General features: G+C 54.1%; 1 pseudogene; it reads left to right on the top strand.

Annotated features, from left to right (window-relative positions):
* The window catches only part of LOC135969942 (SH3 domain and tetratricopeptide repeat-containing protein 1-like), a 36203-nt pseudogene extending 17408 nt beyond the window's left edge, over positions 1-18795 (top strand).
* Positions 18796-20887: the final 2092 nt, after the last annotated feature.

The following is a 20887-nucleotide window of genomic DNA, read 5'->3' as shown; positions in this document are numbered from 1 at the left end:
CAACTGCCTGCTTCATGGGCAGAGATGAAGTAATTGCTTCCTGGGAAGTACCATCCTCCTGGCCACACTCTCCAGCCCATTTCGTTTGTGTTGGTTTCCTCGCATCTGCACGTTTCTGGCTTCATGTGAGTCTCATTTATTGTAGCATATGACTTCAGGCTGTGGGGAAGAATGGCCATTTTAGCACAGAGATGCACACAAAGGAACAACTGGCTAAATGTGAGAGAAGACATTCTTAGAGGGGGTTTCATTTTTTTTATTCTTTAACAAGCAGTCTGGGAAGCATTCTGGACATGTGGCCTGCGCTGTCACAGTTCCTCCCTGCAGGATCCCAGATGTTTGGAGATTTTAGTGATAACTGTTATCATTGAGAATGTCATTCTCACAGGCTCTAATAAGTCAGGATTTATTCAGTGTTAATTTGTTAAAGACAACTGTATTTCTAGCCAAATCCATGTGAGACGTTTCTCCTGGCAGTGTTGCTGGGGGTATTCCCGTGGCTTAGTCTTCGGGCAGCACACGCCTTTGAATACTGCTGAAGCTGTGAGTACCCAAAGCGCACTGGAGTACTTTTGCCATACGGGGTGTTAGTCACTGATACACGTCTCAGTCAGACCTGATGGATTCTTGACCCCTTCCTTTCTTAATTTTTTAATTTTTATTTTTTATTTTTGTTTTTTAAGAGCATAACCCCTTAGGTGGCCACCATGAATCTCTGGTGTTTTCAGTTGGCTGCAGCCTATTTGCCGTCTCTGGTTCAAACATATTCGAAGCCTGATGATGCTTCCCTCGGTTGTTCTTCTGCTGTGTGACCTCCGTGCCCGCAGGGTTCAAGAGTGTCAGAGCTGGGAGCCACCTTCACAACTACCAGGGTTTCCGGAACCTCCTTTATCTAGCCCTGGGGACGGAAGAGGTGTCATCAGAGTCGGAGGCTTACTAGGGTTACACGCCATTGATAACAAATGAGGAGGTTTTCTTTTATATAAGGGGAGCTTCTTATAATGTGCTTTAGTAGGGTAAAGAAGCTTTTGAGATTTGCTTTCTCTGGAAAGATAATTTGTGATCCTGCTGTTGCTTTCAACAAAAATATAATTTGCATACCAGTGCATGTTGTATTACTGAGCACTGGCTGACAAATGGTTCTTAACTCATCATTCACTCCGCCACTGTTTCTTGAATGGCATATGTGTGCCAGCTGTAGTAGGAACTTGCTAGGCTCTAGGACTAACCCTTATGAAATAGGGGTCCTGGGGGAAGCAAATGCATATAACTATAAACGTTTGAGGGGATATCAGAGGGGTGCCTATAGGTACAAAACTTTGTTCATTCATTGTCCCATCTAGGAGGTTTTGTGTCTTAGCAGCGTGTTCCATAGCAACCCATCCCTCTATCAAAATATTCATCATATTATTTTGAAATTCTCTGCTTAGGTATGTGTTTTTCTGACTATGTTTAGAACTGGTTAAGGACAGGCTATGGGGTATGTATTATATATATCTACACACACACATATATTTATATATATACACATTACCATTGTAAATATACTATATATTTATATATATACTCATATATATATTTCTCCCTCTCTATATATACATACACACCACACACATATATATACACACATATATATGAAATACACACACACACACACACACACACACACACACACACACTTCTACTGCCAAGCACAGAAAGTCAATACTAGGCAAGAGTTCTTTTAGTGTTCATGAAAAAATAGATGTGTTAGTTGAGAGCGTCCTTAAGTTGCCAGGGGAAAGACAGGATGGATTCACAAAGGGAGATAGTGTGTTTTTTTTCCTTTGTTTAACTCTTGAATTCGAAATAATCCAGACTTATGGAAAAGTTGCAAAAATAGTACAGAGAATTCCCATATACTCTTCCCTCAGATTCCCCAAACATTTCACCCCATTTGTACTTTCTTTCTCTGTGGATATAATTTTTTTTTCTGAAATGTTTGAGAGTGGAAGGTAGCATGCAGGCAGGGTGAAAGGCGGAAGGAGAGAGGTGGGTTGGGAGGCTTTTTTTTTTTTTTGACCTTCTGAGATGGCGTTTCACTCTTGTCACCCAGGCTGGAGTGCAATGGCACGATCTTGGCTCACTGTAACCTCTGTCTTCTGAGTTCAAGTGATTCTCCTGCTTCAGCCTCTGGGATAGCTGGGATTACAGGCGCCCACCACCATGCTTGCCTAATTTTTTGTATTTTTAGTAGGGGCATTTCACCATTTTGGTCAGGCTGGTCTTGAGCTCCTGACCTCTGATGATCCACCTGCCTTGGCCTACCAAAGTGCTGGGATTACAGGCGTGAGCCACTGTGGCTGGCGATTGGGAGGCTTTTGCAGTAACCCAGAGCGCTATGATGAGGGCTGGACCTGGTTGGAAATGATGAGAAAGGTGAGAAGTGGTTAGGTCTGGCATATATTTTGAAAGGAGAGTTTAAATGGGTTGGATGACAAGAGAGAGAAAAAGAAGTTTTAAGGATGATGTCAAGGATTTTGGCCTGAGTAACTGGAAGACTAGAGATGCTGTTATTGGGATCGGGAAGACTATGGGAGGAGTGGGTTATAGCAGGGGGAATCAAAAGTGTGTTTTCGGCATGCTAAATTTGAGGTCCAAAAAGGGATATCAAGAAGTGTTGGCTGGGCGCGGTGCCTCACGCCTGTAATTCCAGCACTTTGGGAGGCTGAGGCGGGCAGATCACCTGAGGTCAAGAGTTCGAGACCAGCCTGATAATTATTAAAATCGATCATTGATGTTTACTAATTAATCATATTATTGCTCCTAATACTGCAGGGGGTGTATACCTACCTGTGATGTTGTTCCTAATATCCAGGGACAGAGAGCATGATTTTAGTTTTAATATCACAGTAGGTGTACACTCACCATGTGAAACTGATCCTAATATCCAGGGGGGTAGAATATGACATGACTCCCAACATAGCAATGAATGGACAGCCACCTGGTGATATTACTCCTAATATACACAGAAGAAGCGTATGATATTACTCCCAATATCCCAGGGAGGGTACAGCTCCTCTGTGATATGGTTCCTAGTATCTGGAGGGGGAGAGGATGATAATAATTCCAGTATCACAGGCTGTGTTCACCCGCCCTGTGATATTGTTATTAATATTCTGGAAGGGAGAGGATGATATGATTCCCCATAGAGCAGGAGGCGTACACCCAGCCTGGGATATTGTTCCTAATATCCATGGAGAGGAGAGGCTGATGTTACTCCCAATATGGCAGGGGGTGTACATCCACCCTGTGATATTCTTCTTAATATTCCAAGGCTGAGAGGTTGATACTACTCCCAGTATCGCAGACACCGTACACCCCCATGTGATATTCTTCCTGATATCTGGAAGGGGAGAAGATGGTATTAATCCCCATATCGCAGGAGGTGAACACCCACTTTGTGATATCTTTCCTAATATGCAGAGGGAGAGAGGATAATATTATTCCCAATATTGCAGAAGATGTACACGCCCCCCCATGATATTGTCCTTAATATTCCAAGGCACAGAAGACGATGTTACTCCCAATATCGCAGAAAGTGTACACCCCCCAGTGATGTTGTTCCCATGATCCAGGAGGGAAGAGGATGATATGACTTTCAACCCCTGCACCCTGCAATGCTCTCACCCTGCAACACCGACACCAGCTCAATCTGACATGGGACGAGAGGTGCTGGCTGGGGGTGTTCATTGCTTCTCTTTTCTCCCTTGCCAGACTCAGTAGAGGAAGCTGAGACCGAGCAGCCGCAGGAACAAGGTAGGTTTTGCCCGTGGCTCAGGCTTCCTCTGGTTATGAGCTGGGTCTTGGAGTAACACCGGGGGAGGGGACAGAGCTGAGTACAGTGGGCATTGGATGTGGCTGTCACCCCTCTGTGGTGTGGGCCGGGGACTTGAGGGACATCGCCTGAGGTGGGCCTGAACCTCCCGTCTACTCTGGCACTGGAGGCCGTGGGGTCCCACACTTCTTCCAATGAACATGCTGACCCCTGCCTGGTCACCGACCGAGGTGGGACATCCTTTCCACTGCTGGAGACCACATGTAGCTGTGGGTTCCTTCTTCATGACCTGGAGAAGCTGCAGTTCACCCTGTGCTCCGCCTCAGAGATGGGAGGCCACACTGCCCTCAGCGGGTAGCAGAATGCAGAGCTTTAGGTTGCAGGGGCCTCAACTGAGGTCCCTGAAGGGTCTGCTCCTTCCTGAGGGGAGCCAGTGGGGAAGGGAAGGCTGTTGTAGGTTTGCCTCAGGGAGGGGGTGGTTCCACCCTCTGCCAAAGTCACTGGAGCAAAGGCACGTGGCTCTCCAGCTGCCCCGGAGGCCAGGGTAGTGGCTGGGAGGGGCTGTGTGCCTCTGCCGGATTGGGGAGATTTCTTAGCTAATCTAGTGTAGTCAAGTCAGACATTTGCCTCTAAATCATATTTATTTATTTTTTTAATTCCAAGGCTTTACAGATGAATAAGGAGGCAGTTTGTACTGAAAATATTTTTTACATGTGAGCTTGAAACAGAGAGTCTGTTTAAATCTAGTTTTTTCCTTCCCAGTAATGCCTCCTTTCATCCCAGGTTTTCCAACAGGAAATGCGCTTGTTTGCTCACCTCTAGGAGGGGGCTTTGGCTAGGAATCCACCAAAGCCAGCAGGCACCAGTGGGCTGCTGGAGCACGCTGGCCTTTGTTAACCCTTTAGGAACTGTGGGCTTCAGGTTTTCAGACCATTGAAGGTGAAGGTGGCCACAGGGGCCTGGAAGCTTTCCCATCCTTCCTGCAGCGATGGTCCGTTTCCCTGCACGGAGATGGGTACATGGGTACAACAGCCCTGTCCTGTGCCGTCAGTGGCTTTACCAATTTTGCATAGCAGCTTTTGAGCTGATCAATAGCTCTGATTGGCTGTTGAGGATTTCATGGATTCCTGTACCCCACCGGGGGGCCCAATATGCTGACAAAAGTTACATTTGTAGTTGTAGTGCTGCATATACATGGGTCCAGTTAGAAGGCTTTGATTCTTTCTAAAGGGAAAGGCATCTCTGAGGGATCACTGAGCTGACATAGTCTCCTAAAACCATGCTGTGAGGTGGGCGACAAAGCAGGACAGGAGGGTGATTTTGTAGGAGAGTCGGGCCACGGGCCTGCGTGTTCTCTCTGTCCCCATAGTGCCGGAGTTCCTATGTGCTCCAGGCCCGGGTTTGCATTGCACATAATTCTCAAGGGCTCATGGCAAGCTGTGCCAGGGACACAGAGAGGGGGGATGTGGGGACCTTGTCCCCAGTGGACCAAGGACTCAATGCTGAACTCTAATCTGTCTAGGTGTTTTTGTGACTTGCAGAAATACCTCCACCTTGCCTGGGCCTGGAGCCACAGGCGACCCTGCCGAAGGTGAAGAATGTTCTAGAACAATGCAAGACCTGCCCAGGCTGCCCCCAGGAGCCAGCATCCTGGGGTCTCTGTGCGGCATCCAGCAACATGAGCTTGCAGGACCCCGAGGAGCCTTCCTTCTTCTTGGAAGCTGAGGACGACTGGGAGGACCCAGAGGCCCTGACCTCACTGCTGTGTTCCTGAACGCCCCCGGGTACAAGGCCAGCTTCTGTGGCCTGTACGGTGTGGCATGGCCATGGCTGAGCGGCATGTTCTGCAGCTTTAGCGACGAGGAGGAGCTGACTGGGCGCCTGGCACAGGCCCGAGGGGTGGCCAAGAAAGCTGGCCTCTTCATGGCCCTGGCCAGACTCTGCTTCCTCCTGGGGCGGCTGTGCAGCAGGAGGCTCAAGCTGTCCCGGGCCCGGGTGTACTTGGAGGAAGCACTGGGGTCCCTGGAGGGCAGCTTTGGGGACCTGTTCCTGGTGGTGGCTGTGTACGCCAACCTGGCCAGCATTTACCGGAAGCAGAACGGAGAAGTGTACACAGGTGGTTCCCAAAGCCATGGCCCTGCTCCTGGGGACGCTGGGTCACATCTGCAGCACCGAGGTGGAGGGAGAGCTCCTGCAGCTGGCCCTGCAGCAGATGGTGGGTGGCCAGAGCCTGCAGGCCGCGGCCCGGGCCTGCTTCCTGCTGGCCAGGCACCATGTGCACCTCAAGCAGCTCGAGGAGGCCCTGCCCTTCCTAGAGCTGCTGCTGCTTTTGCACAGGGACTCGGGAGCCCCAGAGGCTGCGTGGCTCTCAGACTGCTCCCTACTGCTGGCTGACATCTACTCCTGGCTCCTACTCCTGGCCGCAAGTGCCTGCCCCACCTCGTGCTGAGCCTGTGTCATGGTGGCCTCATTGAGGACACAGGACTCGCTGGCCGGCTCACTAAGAAGCGTGAACCTGCTGCTCCAGAACGCCCTCCAGCCCCACAGCCGCCCCACCCAGACTTCCCACTACCTCAGGCGAGCGCTGGCCTCCCTAACCCCGGGCACAGGCCACGTGCTGCGCGGCCTTCTCCACGCCAGCCTGGCCCAACTGTACAGCCACCGTGGCTATCACGGCCCAGCCATCACCTTCATGACACAGGCGGTGGAAGCCAGTGCTGTTGCCGGAGTCTGTGCCATCGTGGACCCCCTGGTGGCCCTGGCCTGGCTGCACGTGCTTCATGGACAGAGCCCGGTGGCCCTGAACATCCTGCAGTCTATCCAGGATGCAGTGGTGGCCAGCGAGGACCAGGAGGGTGTGATTGCCAACATGGTGGCCGTGGCTCTGAAGAGGACAGGCCTGACGAGGCAGGCAGCCGAGGGCTACTACTGCGCCCTACGGGCGGCTTGGTACCTGGGCCAGCGGAGGAACCAGGCAGTGGTGCTGGCCAACTTCGGGACCCTGTGCCTGCTCTGGGGTGCCAGAAGGCTGGCCCAGCACTACCTCCTGGAGGCCGTGCGGCTGTTCCGAGGCTGCCCTGCAGGGAGTGTGGCCAGGACTTCACCCACGTGCTCCTGTAGCTGGGCCACCTCTGCACCCACCAGGGCCCAGCCCAGCAGGACAAGGGCTACTATGAGTGGGCCCTTCTGGTCGCCGTGGAGATGGGCCATGTGGAGAGTGAGTGCCCCAGTTCCCCCTGTGCGCCTTCCGGGGCCACTCAGGTCAGGGCACACCTGGGGTTTGTGATTCGGAAACAAGTGGTGGTTTTTCCACCATCAAAAGTGCTGAGTCATGGCCAGCAGCAGATGTTGGCAAGCGCCCTGGAGACAGGCGGTTCCCATGCAGGGCCAGGTCCTCTGTGCCCTACTGAGGCAGCCAGCTCTTCCTGGTTTGCCCAGGGACCATCCTGCCTTGAGCATGGAAAGTCCTGCTTGCTGGGAATCCCTAGACATAACCCTGGGATCAAGGCAGGCTCTGCTGTGCTGGGACTTGGGGCCCCTCCATGAGCCAGGCCCTGACACCGGTTCTTGTGCCCGTGTGATCTGCTTGGTATGTTGGCAGCCTGCGCACCTGTCATCCCACTTCACAGGGGACAGGGGGTGGGTGATTGCCCAAAGCCGCAGAGCAGTTCATGCAGAGTGTGTCAGGCCCCACCCACAAATGGGGCTTGTGGAGTCCTCGGGTGGCAGGGACTGAGTGTGGGAATGGGAGCTTCAGGCCAGAGAAGCCACAAAAGTGTGAGTGGCGTGATGGCGGGGCACCAGTTGGCCCCGGGTTAGGGAAGCCTCTTTAGTGTGGGACCAGAGGGTTGAGAGGATTTAGTCAAGTAATAGGTGGTGGGGGAGGGGCTGGTGGTGTAGCCTGTGTGAAGCACCAGGGATGTGCGAGTGGGGGTGAGTGAGCGGGAGTGTGAGCAGGGATGAGTGAGTTGGGGTGAGTGAGCGGAGGTGAGATGGGGGTGAGTGAGCGGGAGTGTGAGCGGGGATGAGTGGGTTGTGAGCAGCGGTGCGTGAGTGGGGGTGAGTGAGTGGGAGTGTGAGCGGGGATGAGTGGGGTGTGAGTGGGGGTGAGTGAGCGGGAGTGTGAGCGGGGATGAGTGGGGTGTGAGTGGGGGTGAGTGAATGGGGTGTGAGTGAACAGGAGTGTGAGCGGGGATGAGTGGGGTGTGAGCGGGGATGAGTGAGTGGGGTGAGTGAGCGGGAGTGTGAGCAGGGATGAGTGGGGTATGAGCGGGGGTGAGTGAGCAGGGCTTATGCAGGGAGGTGCAGAGTTGGGAGCGGGTGGGTTGGGTGCTGGATGGTGAGAAGCTCTTCTGGAGAGCTAAGCAGGGCCTGGGGCCTCAGGCTGTGGCTTGGCCTTTTCCCCAAGAGCACTGGGGAGCCATGGGGTGCTATCGAACAGTCACTGCAGACTGAGCAGTGAACGGACAGTAGGTGGGCAGGGCTGTCTGAAATCTAGGCCGCAGAGGATAGATGAGGAAGTTGAGTCCAGGAAAATGGCTGAGTCGAGGGATACTGTTGAGTCCCCTCTGTCTTGCAGCGCTTTGTCATGGCATCGTGAGACCACTCAGAGGTGCCTCCTGTGGCCTGGGCCAGAGCCCCAGGGGCTGTGACCAAACCTGCCCATTTCCCAGCACAGGCCTGGCACCCACTCCTGGCCCCAGGAGGGATGAGATTTTGGAAAGGACCATGTGAAGGGGCCCTGGTCCCATATATCTGCCCAAGGAGGGGTGGGGGGTTCTGACCCAGGCTTCTTCCCCAGGGGCATTCTCTGACTGGAAGGAGACCCTCCAGGAACCCAGCGCCCCAGCCCCCACTGCAGCCTCCGGTGGCTCCTGGCACAACAGCCTGTGGCACCTCCTCCTACGAGGCCCTCCCCGGCGTGCTGGGGGATTCAGACTTGGAAATGCAGGCCAGGGAACGGGGATCATGCTTCCCTGTCTCCCCACCCTGAGCTGAACAGTCGAGGAGACCGAGGGTGCCGCTGATACCCCACATGCTTCCTTGGGGTCATTTTTGAGTCACTTTCGGTAGTTTGTGTCCTTCTAGGAGTGTGGCTGTTGTGTCTGGATGGTCTGATTTCTTGGTGTACAATTGTTCGTAGTGTTTTCATGGAATCCTTTTATTTCTGTCAGGTCGGCAATAATGTTTCCTCTTTCATTTCTGATTTTAGAAACTTGGGTTTTTATTTATTTATTTTTATTAGGGATGGGGTCTCATCATGTTCCCCCAGGCTGGTCTTGAATGCTGGCCTCAGCGATCCTTCCACTTCCGCCTCACAAAGCGCTGGGATGACAGGCGTGAGCCATGGTGCTCAGTCTCTGATTTTAGTCATTTGTGTCCCGTCTTTCTTTTCTTGGTCAGTCTGGAGAAATATTCGTCAATTTTGTTAGTATCTTCAAAAAACCCACCTTCGGTTCTGTTGATTATCTCTTTTGTTTTTCCATTCTCTGTATTTTTACTTCCCATTTCCACTCTCACATTTATTATTTTCTTCCTTTTATTCACTTTGGGTTTAGTTCTTTTTCTAGTTTCTCAAGGTGGAAGGTTAAGTTATTGACTTGAGATTTTTCTTCTTTCTTTGAATGTAGACATTTACAGTTATAAATTTCCCTTTCAGTGCTGCCTTAGCTGCATCTTGGAATTTTTGATACGCTGCGCTATTTTTTTTTTGTTTTAAAGACAGAGTTGTGCTCTATTGCCCAGGCTGGGGTGCAGTGGTGCAATCTTGGCTCGCTGCACCTTCTACCCAGGTTCAAGCCATTCTCATGCCTCAGCCTCCCGAGTAGCTGGAATTACAGATGTGCACCACCCCACCTGGCTAATTTTTTTTTTTTTTTTTTTTTAATAGAGCGAGACGGGATTTCACCATGTTTCCCAGGCTGATCTCAAACTCCTGGACTCAAGAGATCCTCCCGCCTCGACCTCCCACAGTGCTGGGATGAGAGGCGTGAGCCACTGCGCTGGCCCGGGCTGTGCATTTGTTTGCATTCTTCTCAAATTAGTTTTCGGTTTCCCTGATGGTCTCTTTGACTCACTGGTTGTTTAGCAGTGTGTAATTTCCACGTATTTTTGAATCTCCCACATTTCCTTCACTGTTGATTTCCAGTTTCGTGCCAGTACAGCTGAAGAACACCTCTGCTTTGGTCTCAGTCCTTCTCCATTCACTGAGGCTCATTTTGTGGCCTGGCACATGGTCTGTCATGGGGAATGTCCCATGGGTGCTCGAGAGGACGGTGTATTCAGCTGTTGTTGGGTGGCGTGTGTGACAGATGTCCATTCGGCGTACCTGGTTTCCGGTGTTAATCTGCGGAATGTTTCTGACACTAGAAAATCAGAAGCTTTTGACCGTTCCCAGTGCCCTGGCTTTGGGAGAGGCCAGTGAACCTGTGGGTTTGGAGCCTGGTGCCATGAGAGAAGCATGTGTGGGAACGCCAGGGGCCGGCTTTGAACCCCATTCCCCCAACATGATGCCGTGTGTGGCAGACATGACGCTTGGCTTTGCTCTCTCAGGGTTCCATCTGCGACAGGGGCTACTTGTGCCCCTGGCCTCATCAGCTCAGGCTGAAGGCGGCCCTGGTCCTGGCCAGAGGGGCTTTGTGAAGCAGAAATAGATGGCCTGGTGCAGGGGCCGAGCCTGGCCAGGACCTCGGCCCTGGGAGTTGTAAAGAAGGCCGGCCTGTACCATGAGCATCTGCATCAAGCTGTGCCCATGTCACGGTGTGCTCGGTGTCTGCCCTGGCAGACATGGCCGGCCTGCACTCAGGCTCCCCGCCTATGGGGCCCAGGCTCACAGAGGTATGAAAGAGGCAAGCACGGCACCGGGGTCTCCGACCCCAGCCAGCCTCGCTTCGATGCTGGGAGACTAACGTCTTCCATTTTGTCCTCTGCCCAGGCCAGCTGCAGGCCGTCTAGCGGCTGTGCTACTTCTACAGCGCCGTCATGCCCAGCGAGGCCCAGTGTGTCATCTACCATGAGCTCCAGCTCTCCCTGGCCCGCAAGGTGGCCGACAAGGTACTGGAGGGGCACATCCTGAAGACCATCAGTCAGCTCTACCTGTCCCTGGGCATGGAGCAGTAAGGGCTGGCTTTGCAGTGGTGGAGGTGGGGGCAGGCAGGGCAGGGAGAGGGGCACAGGGAAGCTGGCCCAGGGCGCCAGCAGCCCCTCTCCTTTTGATCATTTGGTTCTTTGGCATCAGATGCTTTGAGCTGGTGGGCCTGGGGTCGTTCCAGGGCTGCTGCTGGCCCGTGAGTCCCAGCTTGAGCCTCCCTTGTTAGGTCAAAGGTCATCTCAACCCCAGCAGAGGCAGTACGTGCACTCTGGGCTGTTCTTCCTACTGTGGTGGCTTTTGTCGTCTGACCTCTGCCTGCCCCGAATCTTCCCTCCTGGCCTTCATCTGTCCCCTTAAATGTGACCACAGCAGCCACCTGTGGCTTCTCTCCCACAGAAGACAGAGCCAGTTGTGTCACCTGCTTCCCTGGGGCACGGTTTCCAAGGTCTCACGTCCCATAAGTGGCCTACTCGGCTTCCCCCAAGCATCCTGACCTGGTGGGGTAACCATGGCCCTGGCCACCCCACCCATAGGGCCCAGTGACATTGCTGCAGTCACACCCCCTCGAGTGTTGGACTTACTGAGAGAGCAGGGAAGGAGCCAGATTCCATGGCGACCCAGGAGACTGGCTCCAGTCTTGGCCTCAGGTTCACAGAAGGAAATGGGCCAGTGTGCTAGAGCCATGCTTCTCAAAGTGTAGTCCCTGGACCAGTAGAGCAGCATCCATGTCACCTAGGAGTTTGTGGCAAGTGGGAGTTCTAGGGCCTGCCCCAGGCCTGTGGAACCAGAAGCTCTGGGGGCAGGGCCAGCAGTCTGTACAGACCGGCCTCCGGGTGACTGTGATGCCTGCACACCTTGGGAACCATCGGCCCAGATAGCCTCTGAACACTAACGGCTCCTGGTGCATCTGGAGAAGACACAGGCCATGTCTGGGAGGCAGGGGAGATGGACTAGCACACTCCTCCTGCCACAGGGCAGCATGATGCTCGATTCCCTCAGAAGGATGTCCTTCATCTTTTCCATGCCGTGTGTGTTCACCCTGGCCCTCCCAGCAGCCTGGGAAGGGCAGAACACTGCACACACGAGAGGGCCGTTCCCAGTCCCCACATTCCAGGTTCATCTGTCACCACACCCACGGGTGGAGGCAGACTGGTTCCAGGAGGATGAGAGCCCTTGTTCTGACACCTGTGTCTGATTCCAGGGCCTACAAATCTGCTCTGGACTACACCAAACGAAGTCTGGGGATTTTCATTGACCTCCAGAGGAAAGAGAAGGAGGCGTATGCCTGGCTGCAAGCAGGGAAGATCTATTACATCTTGCGGCAGAGCGAGCTGGTGACCTGTACATCCAGGTGAGTGGCAAGGGATGCAGGAGGACCCCTGTGCTGTTCACTCTCTGTCCATCCACCCATCCATTCATCCTTCCATCATTTATTTACCTGTTCATCCTTCCATCCATCCATCCATTCTTCTGTCCATCCATCCATCATCCATCCATCCACCATTCATCCATCCTTTTATCATCCATTTATTCACCCGTCTATCCATCCATTCACCTGTCCATCCACCCATCCAATCATCCTTCCATCATCTATCTGTTTACCTGCTCATCCTTCTATCCATCAATCCATCATCCATCCATCCATCCATTCTTCCATCATCTTCCCATACACCTGTGGGTCCTTCCATCCATCCATCCATCATCCATCCATCCATCCATCCTTCCATCCTTCCATCATCCATCCATTCATCTGTTCGTCTTTCCACGAATCCATCCATCCATCCATCATCCATCCCTCCGTCCATCCATCTATCATCCATCCATCCTTTTATCATCCATTCATTCACCTGTCCATCCATCCATCCATTCACCTGTTCGTCCATCCATTCACCTGTTCGTCCATCTATCCATCCTTCCATCTATCTTTCCATCATCCATCCAACTGTTCATCCTTCTATCCATCTATCCATCCATCATTCTTCTGTTCACCTCTTCGTCCATCCATTCACCTCTTCGTCCGTCCATCCATCCTTCCATCCATCCATCCATCCATTCTTCTGTCCATCCATCCTTCCATCCATCCTTCCATCCATCTTTCCATTATCCATCCAACCATCTTCCATCCATCCATGATCCATCCATTCACCTGTCCATCCATCCATCCATTCATTCATCATCCATCCTTTTATCATCCATCCATCCATTCACCTGTTCATCCATCCCTCCATCCATTCTTCCATCCTTCCATCATCCATTCACCTGTTCATTCTTCCATCCATCCATCATCCATCCATCCTTCCATCATTCATCCACTCGTCTGCTCATCCTTCCATCCATCCATCCATCCTTCTATCATCCATCCATTCATCTGTTAATCGTTCCATTCATCTGTTCATCCTTCCATTCATCCATCCATCATCCATCCATCCATCCATTCGTCCATCCATCATTCATTCATTCAGCCACCATCCATCCACCTGTTCATCCATTCATCCATCCATCCTTCCATCATCCGTCCATTCACCTGTTCATCCTTCCATCCATCCATCCTTCATCCATCCATCCATTTATCCATTCATCCATATATCCATCAATCCATCTATCATCCATCTATCCTTCCATCATCCATCTACTCACCTCCTGTTCATCCTTCCATCCATCCATTTATCCATTCATTCATCCATCCATCCTTCCATCCTTCCATCATCCATCCATCTTTCCATCATCCATCCTTCCATCATCCATCCATTCATCCATTCATCCTTCCATCCATCCATCATCCATCCAGCCATCATCCATCCATCTGTCCATTCATCCATCCATCCTTTTATCATCCATCCTTCATCCATTTATCATCCATCCATTCACCCGTCTATCCATCCATTCACCTGTTCATCCATCCATCCGTCCATTCATCCTTCCATCAACCATCCATTCACCTGTTCATCCTTCCATCCTTCCATCCATCCACCTGTTCATCCTTCCATCCATCCACCATTCATCCATCCACCATTCATCCATCCATCATTCATCCATCCATCCATTTATCCATCCATTTATCCATTCGTCCATATATCCATCCATCATCCATCCATCCTTCCATCAACCATCTACTCACCTCCTGTTCATCCTTCCATCCATCCATCATTCATCCATCTATCCATTTATCCATTCATCCATCCATCCTTCCATCATCCATCCATTCATCTGTTCATCCATCCATCCATCATCCATCCATCCATCCATCATCCATCCATCCATCATCCATCCATCTGTCCATTCATCCATCAGTCCATTCATCCATCCATCATTCATCCATTCTTTTATCCATCCATTCACCCGTCTATCCATCCATTCACCTGTTGTTCCATCCATGTGTCCATTCATCCTTCCATCATCCATCCATTCACCTGTTCATCCTTCCATCCATCCATCATCCATCCACATATCTGCTTATCCATCCATCCATCCATCCATCATCTATCCATGCTTCCATCATCCATCCATGCTTCCATCATCCATCCATCCACCTGTTCATCCTTCCATCCTTCCATCATCCATCCTTTCTCCCATCCATCCATTCACCGTTCGTCCATCCATCCACCGTTCGTCCATCCATCCATCATTCATCCATCCACCCACCAATCTACCTATTAATCCATCCCTCCATTCATCTATCTGTCCATTTGTTTATCCACACATTCGTCTATCCACCATCTATCCATCCACATGTACATACATCATCTACCCTCCACCCATCCATACATTATCTACCCACCCATACATACATACAGACATACACACAAAATTCCACCCACCCACCCACCCATCCATCCATCCACCCACCCATCCACCCATCCATCCATCCATCCATCCAAGCATTCATCTATCCGCACACCCATCCATCCATCCATGTGTCTACATCTCCTCATCCATTCATCCATCCATCCACTCATTCCTAAACCACTGCTGAGCACCTGTTGTGTGCCTTTTCCCTCCCTCCAACTGGTTCCCTCACATCCTCCCCCAGTGGCCAGCATCTTCTCCCTGAGGGCAGAGGCGTGGCCCCTCACAGTGCACAGCACCTGCTGGTATACAGCACATGCTCAAATAATGTGACCACTCAGTTAACACACAGAAGAGCTTGCTCCAAGTGACACGTGGCACATCTCCTTACAAAATGAATCTATCATAGTGGCTGTTTTCAGAGGCTTTTCCAAACACAGTGTGATCTGGAACAAATTGTGAAGCCCACGAGCCTGGTGAAGCTTTCATTATTGAGCACCTGCTGTATATCTCCTTGAGCTGAGGAGAGGGATCAAGAGCTCATGGCCAAGAGAGGACCAGGCCCACCCACAAACACTGCTGATGTGGCAGGGATGTGGCAACGCAGAAAGGTGCCAGGGGCTGGGCTCCCAGCAATCTGGGGGCCACGGAGACTGTTTTGAGTGCAGGGGGAGTGGGCTAGGGCTAGCCTTGTTGGTAGGATTCACAGGTATCGGGCTCCTGGGCTGCAGCTGCTCAGTCACCTCCTGGCACTCAGGTGCATCAGTTCATTGTCCTCATGCCAGTGGTGGGGGCAGCCCTCATGCACAGGGTTTGAAAAATGCTCAGGTGTACCTGTAGTGTGTGAGAGGAAGGAGGCTGGCAAAGGTGCGCGTAGCCACCTCGCTAGGTGTGGGTCTTGAGGGAACTTCTGTCTCCTTTCAGGTGGCACAGAATGTGGACCTGTACACAGGGAACCCCAACCTGGGGCTGGAGCTGTTTGAGGCAGCTGGAGACATCTTCAATGGGGCCTGGGAGCGGGAGGAAGGCATGTCCTTCTACCGGGTGAGCTGGCCTGTGGGCTGATGTGGGTGGGCCTCAGTGGGGCACCTGGAGGCTGAGGTACAGGTGTGGCACGGTAGAGGTCTCCCACCTGGAGGCAGGGCCACCCATGCACATGATGAGTTTCCAAGTGGTCTCACCGGAATGATATTGACCGTGCCCCTGCCCGGGACAAACGCTCGGGCTCTGGACGTGACAATGGCTGTACCTTTGTACCTGATGACCTCAAGCAACCATGAGTGGGAAGTCCTGTCCCCATCTTCCAGATGAGGAAACTGAGGCTCAGAGAGGCACAGGGACATGTCAAAGGACACACAGCATCAGTGGGAGGCCCAGGTCTGCATGTACCCCGAAGTGGGATGGCTTCTCCCTTCCTCTGAGCTCACAGTGTGGCTCAGCCCTGGGCACAGATAAATGTGGTGTTTTTAGAGCAGAGAGGAGTGCTGGCTCCCCCCAGTCAGACCCCCGGTGCCCAGGTGGGAGAGGCTGGTCTGAGGCTGTCGAGTGTAGCTGGATGGGCCTCAGGTGACTCTTCAGCCCCCAACTTGGGTGTCTGAACTGTGTGTTATCCCAGAGCACAGAGCTGTGTCGAGGTGCAGGGGTAGCTGGGGCGTGGGAAGCTCCAAGTACATGTTTGAGCTCTGAGGAGGGCTGTGGGCAAGGTGGGTGCTGCGGGAAACCTGACCCCACCTGCCTGTGTGGTAGGACCAGGCCCTGCCCCTGGCAGTGACTACGGGCAACCGCGAGGCGGAGCTGCAGCTACAGCTGTGCAACAAGCTGGTGGCACTCCTGGCCACGCTGGAGAAGCCCCAGGAGGTCTTGGAGTTTGCCTACATGGCCCTAGCACTCAGCATCACTCTGGGTAAGTCCCCTGAGCCCCCACCCTGCCAGGACCCACATTTTGCCAGAACCCAGCCTCCAGGTCTGCAGGCCAGGAGCTGAAACAGCTGCTGGATTTCCCTGGTCTCCTGTCCAGGCAGGCAGATCTGCCCAACTGGCTTCCCCGTCTGGCTGTGGGGCACAGCCCGAGGTCTCTCACGCAGTACAGAGCTCCCTGCCTGACTGAGCTCTGCTTCCTCTGCCTGTTCCTGCTGCTGACCACAAGGGCCGCCCAGTGTGCCCTCTGCCTTCCAGACATGCCAGGCATCTCGTTGGTTCCTGTATGTGTCAGGCTGAGTGGCACATTCCCTTTCTCTTGTGCCCTTCCCACCCTTATCAACCACATGGCTCTCTGGCTGATAAAATCCCAGTTCCCCTTCCAGCAGTCTGCCCCTTAAGGCCAGGTATCCCCTGGTGCTGTGCCAGGGTCGTCTGTCCCCCTCCAGAGACAGGGAACCCTAGGCAGGCCACATGCCCCAGCGCCTTGTGCCCCGTGGCCCAGTACACAGTAGGTGTGCAGCTGACTCCCCAAGGTAGGGGTTCTGATCGTGACACACCCAGGAGGAGTCAGATGTCACGTCGTTGGGTTGCCTGGAGCCGGGGTCCCGGGAGCACCTGGACTGCATGGCTTTTGGGCTCCCCTGGTTAAAACCAGTGAGCAGAAGGGCGCGGTGGCTCACGCCTGTAATCCCAGCTCTCAGGGAGGCAGAGGCGGGAGGATAGCTTGAGCCCAGGAGTTCGAGACCTGCCTGGGTAATATAGCGAGACCCCGTTCTCCACAAAAAGGAAAAAAAAAAAAAAAAGACATAAAACCAGTGAGCAAAGGCAGGTGGCTATGTGTAGGCACAGAGCTGGGCCATCCAAGTCCGACTTTGCCAAAGCCTCACAGTAGACAGGGGCAGGCCTTATTAGTTCTGCTTTGCAGATGGGAAAGTGAGTCTGGGAACCTGGAAGGGAATGGCCAGAGCTGCCCAGGTGACCACAGGTGCCTGGAGGCAAGCCAGATGTGCTGCCCGGGGTCTGCATACCTGCTCCTGAGGGGCCTGTGCCCTCCCTGCCCCAGGGAGCCGCGTCCTCACACCTGCCCCTTTGGCCTGCACCCCAGGGGACCGGCTGAACGAACGCGTGGACTACCACCGGCTGGCAGCCCTGCACCACCGGTTGGGCCATGGCAAGCTGGCGGAGCACTTCTACCTCAAGGCCCTGTAGCTCTGCAACTTGCCCCTGGAGTTTGACGAGGAGACCCTCTACTACGTGAAGGTGTACCTGGTGCTCGGTGACATCATCTTCTACGACCTGAAGGTGGGTAGGAGGGGCAGGGCTTGGGGTGTTCCCGGCCCCCTTGGAGTGAGATCTCCACCCAGACCCCAGAGGCCTGGGTTCCAGCCTTCCTTAGGAATGGCCCAGTGGCCTCCTGAAGCTCTGTACCCAGCTGGAGGAGCCGGCAAGCTTAGCAGATACAACCCAGCTCCCAAGATGGCCAGGCCCCACCCTCAGGAACTCAGTCTCAGCCAGGGAGGCTGACACATGAGTGTGCAATGGTGGCCTCCGAGTAAAGAAGGGGGATTGTAGTCAGGGGGGCCCTCCTGGAGGAGGTGACACCAAAGCTGAGTCTTGACAGTCAAGTGTCAAGTTGCATTTAACAAAGAAAACAGGGTTGGGAGAAGGACATTTCGGAGGACGGCATCATCCTCACATTGAATCCACGTTGCAAGATCAAATCCTGGCACCTCCTCTAGGAAGCCTGCCCAGGGTGCCAGCCTGCACTGAGCAACTCCTTCCTGGAGTCCCGAGACACCTTGAATCTTCACACCACCCAGGAAGGGTGGGGTGGGACCCCAGTGTCTTACCATTGGGTTCACAGACAGGGAAACCCCAGCTCAGGGCAGGTGCAGTGGGGCGGGGCCCCAGCCAGCCAGGCTGAGGCCTTGCTGGGTCGGGTCTGTCTCGAGGGAAGGTGCTGTGCTCCCTCTGCCCCCAGCCCTGCAGGGGTGGAGAGCTGGGACTGGCAGACTCAGACCTGGGGTGTCTCCACCCCTCTGCCCAGCAGGCACCGCTCCCCCTCAGCATCGCACCGGCGCCGCGTCAGTGCTCCTTATGGGCTGAGGGGCCAGGGCGCTCCAGTCCAGGGGCCGAGATCTTGGCGGCCTTAGAACAACATGGGGAGCTGCGGCAGCCCTAAGACCCCGCCCCGTTTCCCCCACCGCAGGCCTGGGGCTGCCCGGGAGGCCTCTGCCCAGTGCTGGCGACACCTGGTGGTCAGAAGTGGTCCCTGTGGTCTCCCAAGTCCCAACCAGACAGGGAGGTGCCAGGTGTCAGGCCCAGAGGGACGCTGCTCACCGCTCAGGGGCTCGCCTGGGACCCGGGGGACTGGCCTCCCAGAAGAGGCCTTTATCTCTCTTGGTCAAGCCTGCCGCCCATTCCGCCTGTCCAGGAGAAAGGAAAGGGCCAAGTAGTACCTGAGAGGCCAAAGTCCACGGTTGGGGTCGAGGGGCAGAGGCCTCCTTCACCTCCTTCCCATGCACAGTCCTCCTTCCCATGTACAACCTTCCTTCACCTCCTTCCCGTGCACAACCTTCCTTCACCTCCTTCCCGTGCACAACCTTCCTTCACCTCCTTCCCGTGCACAACCTTCCTTCACCTCCTTCCCGTGCACAGTCCTCCTTCACCTCCTTCCCATGCACAGCCCTCTGGGCCTCATCGTGACTATGCTGTCAGCGGGGGCCAGCTTCCCACAGGGAGGCCGCCTTGGAATTCCCCAAGGGCGGCTGTCTTTCCAAGGCTACACCCTCCTCCTTGTATAGGAGGCTCTGGACACAGGGCCCAGAGGAGTGGGAGAAAAAGCCGGGCTGGATGGAGCCTGGAAGGCTGGCAGAGAAGCAGGGGTAAATGGGCATCTTTGCCGATTGCCTCTAAAATGGGGTCCCCTTTAGTCTACACATGAGAGTGAGCCCTGGAATAGGGTGGATTAGGTGTGTCCTGGCTCAGCCTGCCACTCACTAGCTGCTTCACACACTACAGGCACATGGAAATGCACATGCAAATGCACACAGACACAGGCACATGCACACACACAGGCGCGCGCACACACAGGCATGCACACAGGCACACAAACATGCACAAGCACATGCACAGGCACACGCAGAGACATATGCTTTGGCTGGCTCCTTCCTGTTTAGTTGGGAAGCCCCCACCCCTTCAGGAAGCCTTTGCCTTCCACCCCCGGCTGAGTCTGGGGCCTCCTGGGCTTCCCTCTGCCACAGCCCGGCCACCCTGTGTGGTCAGTGTTCACTCAAAGGTCCCTCAGACTGGGAGCAAGGACGTTAGGCTCAGCCACGCACCCAGCACAGAGTCCAGTGTTCGGCTGGGCTGGGGGGCATTGGATGAGCAGTGGCGGTGACTCGGGGCCTTCTCACGCCCCTGCTCCGTGTGTGGGGTGGGGCAGTGAGGGAATGGACTGCTGCATCTTGGACTTTCTCATTGGCCCTGGGAGCCATCTTGAGATGGTAAAGAGGAACAGGCCAGGCATGGGTCTTAGAGAGGTCCCTTGGGTGACCCCCATGTGGAGGAGGTGCCTGGGGAGAAGCCGGGTGGGGGATGGGGAGGGTCAAGGAGGAGGTCTGGGAGACGGCATCCCAACCCAGGGATGGTGAGTTTGAGCCAAAGATGCATTGAAAACAGGAGTGGATGTCTGGGGAGTCACACTCCGTCAGTATTTCAGGGAACATTGCCAGAGAGGACACCTGTGAGATGGTTTTGTACCTGGCCTGGCCCATGGAGGGCCTGGAAATGGTCAGCATGGAAAGGGGCCAGAGGGGAGCCTGGGTCACTCAACGCTGTGCCCCTGCTGTGGCTTGGAGCCACGGGTCCTGCATGGAACTGTCAGAGCAGGCAGGATCTGCCCTGACCTCAGCCCATGGGGAAAGCAGCCACTGCCTGCAGAGAGGGTGGCACTGGGGCAGGAGGCGTGGGGTGAGTGGGGCGTAGGGACAGTCAGGAAGGCTTCCAGGGGTGTCAGGGTCATCCCCACCTGCAGCTGAGACCACAGCAGTGTCACAGGCTTCGGGGCTCATGGGGTGAGCCAGCATTGGCTGGACATGTGGAATGACCTGGAGACAGGAACGGCCTCTGGGAAGACGGGCTCCGAGTCCCCCTTTTGCTGAGCATGGCCTGTCCCTTTCAGGACCCCTTTTGATGCAGCCGGGTACTACCAGCTGGCACTGGCAGCTGCCGTGGACCTGGGCAACAAGAAGGCACGGCTGAAGATCTACACG

This window comes from Macaca fascicularis, chromosome 3 (assembly GCF_037993035.2).
Source record: "Macaca fascicularis isolate 582-1 chromosome 3, T2T-MFA8v1.1".
NCBI classification, from domain to species: Eukaryota; Metazoa; Chordata; class Mammalia; order Primates; family Cercopithecidae; genus Macaca; species Macaca fascicularis.
This window is presented reverse-complemented; position numbering and strand designations above follow the sequence as displayed.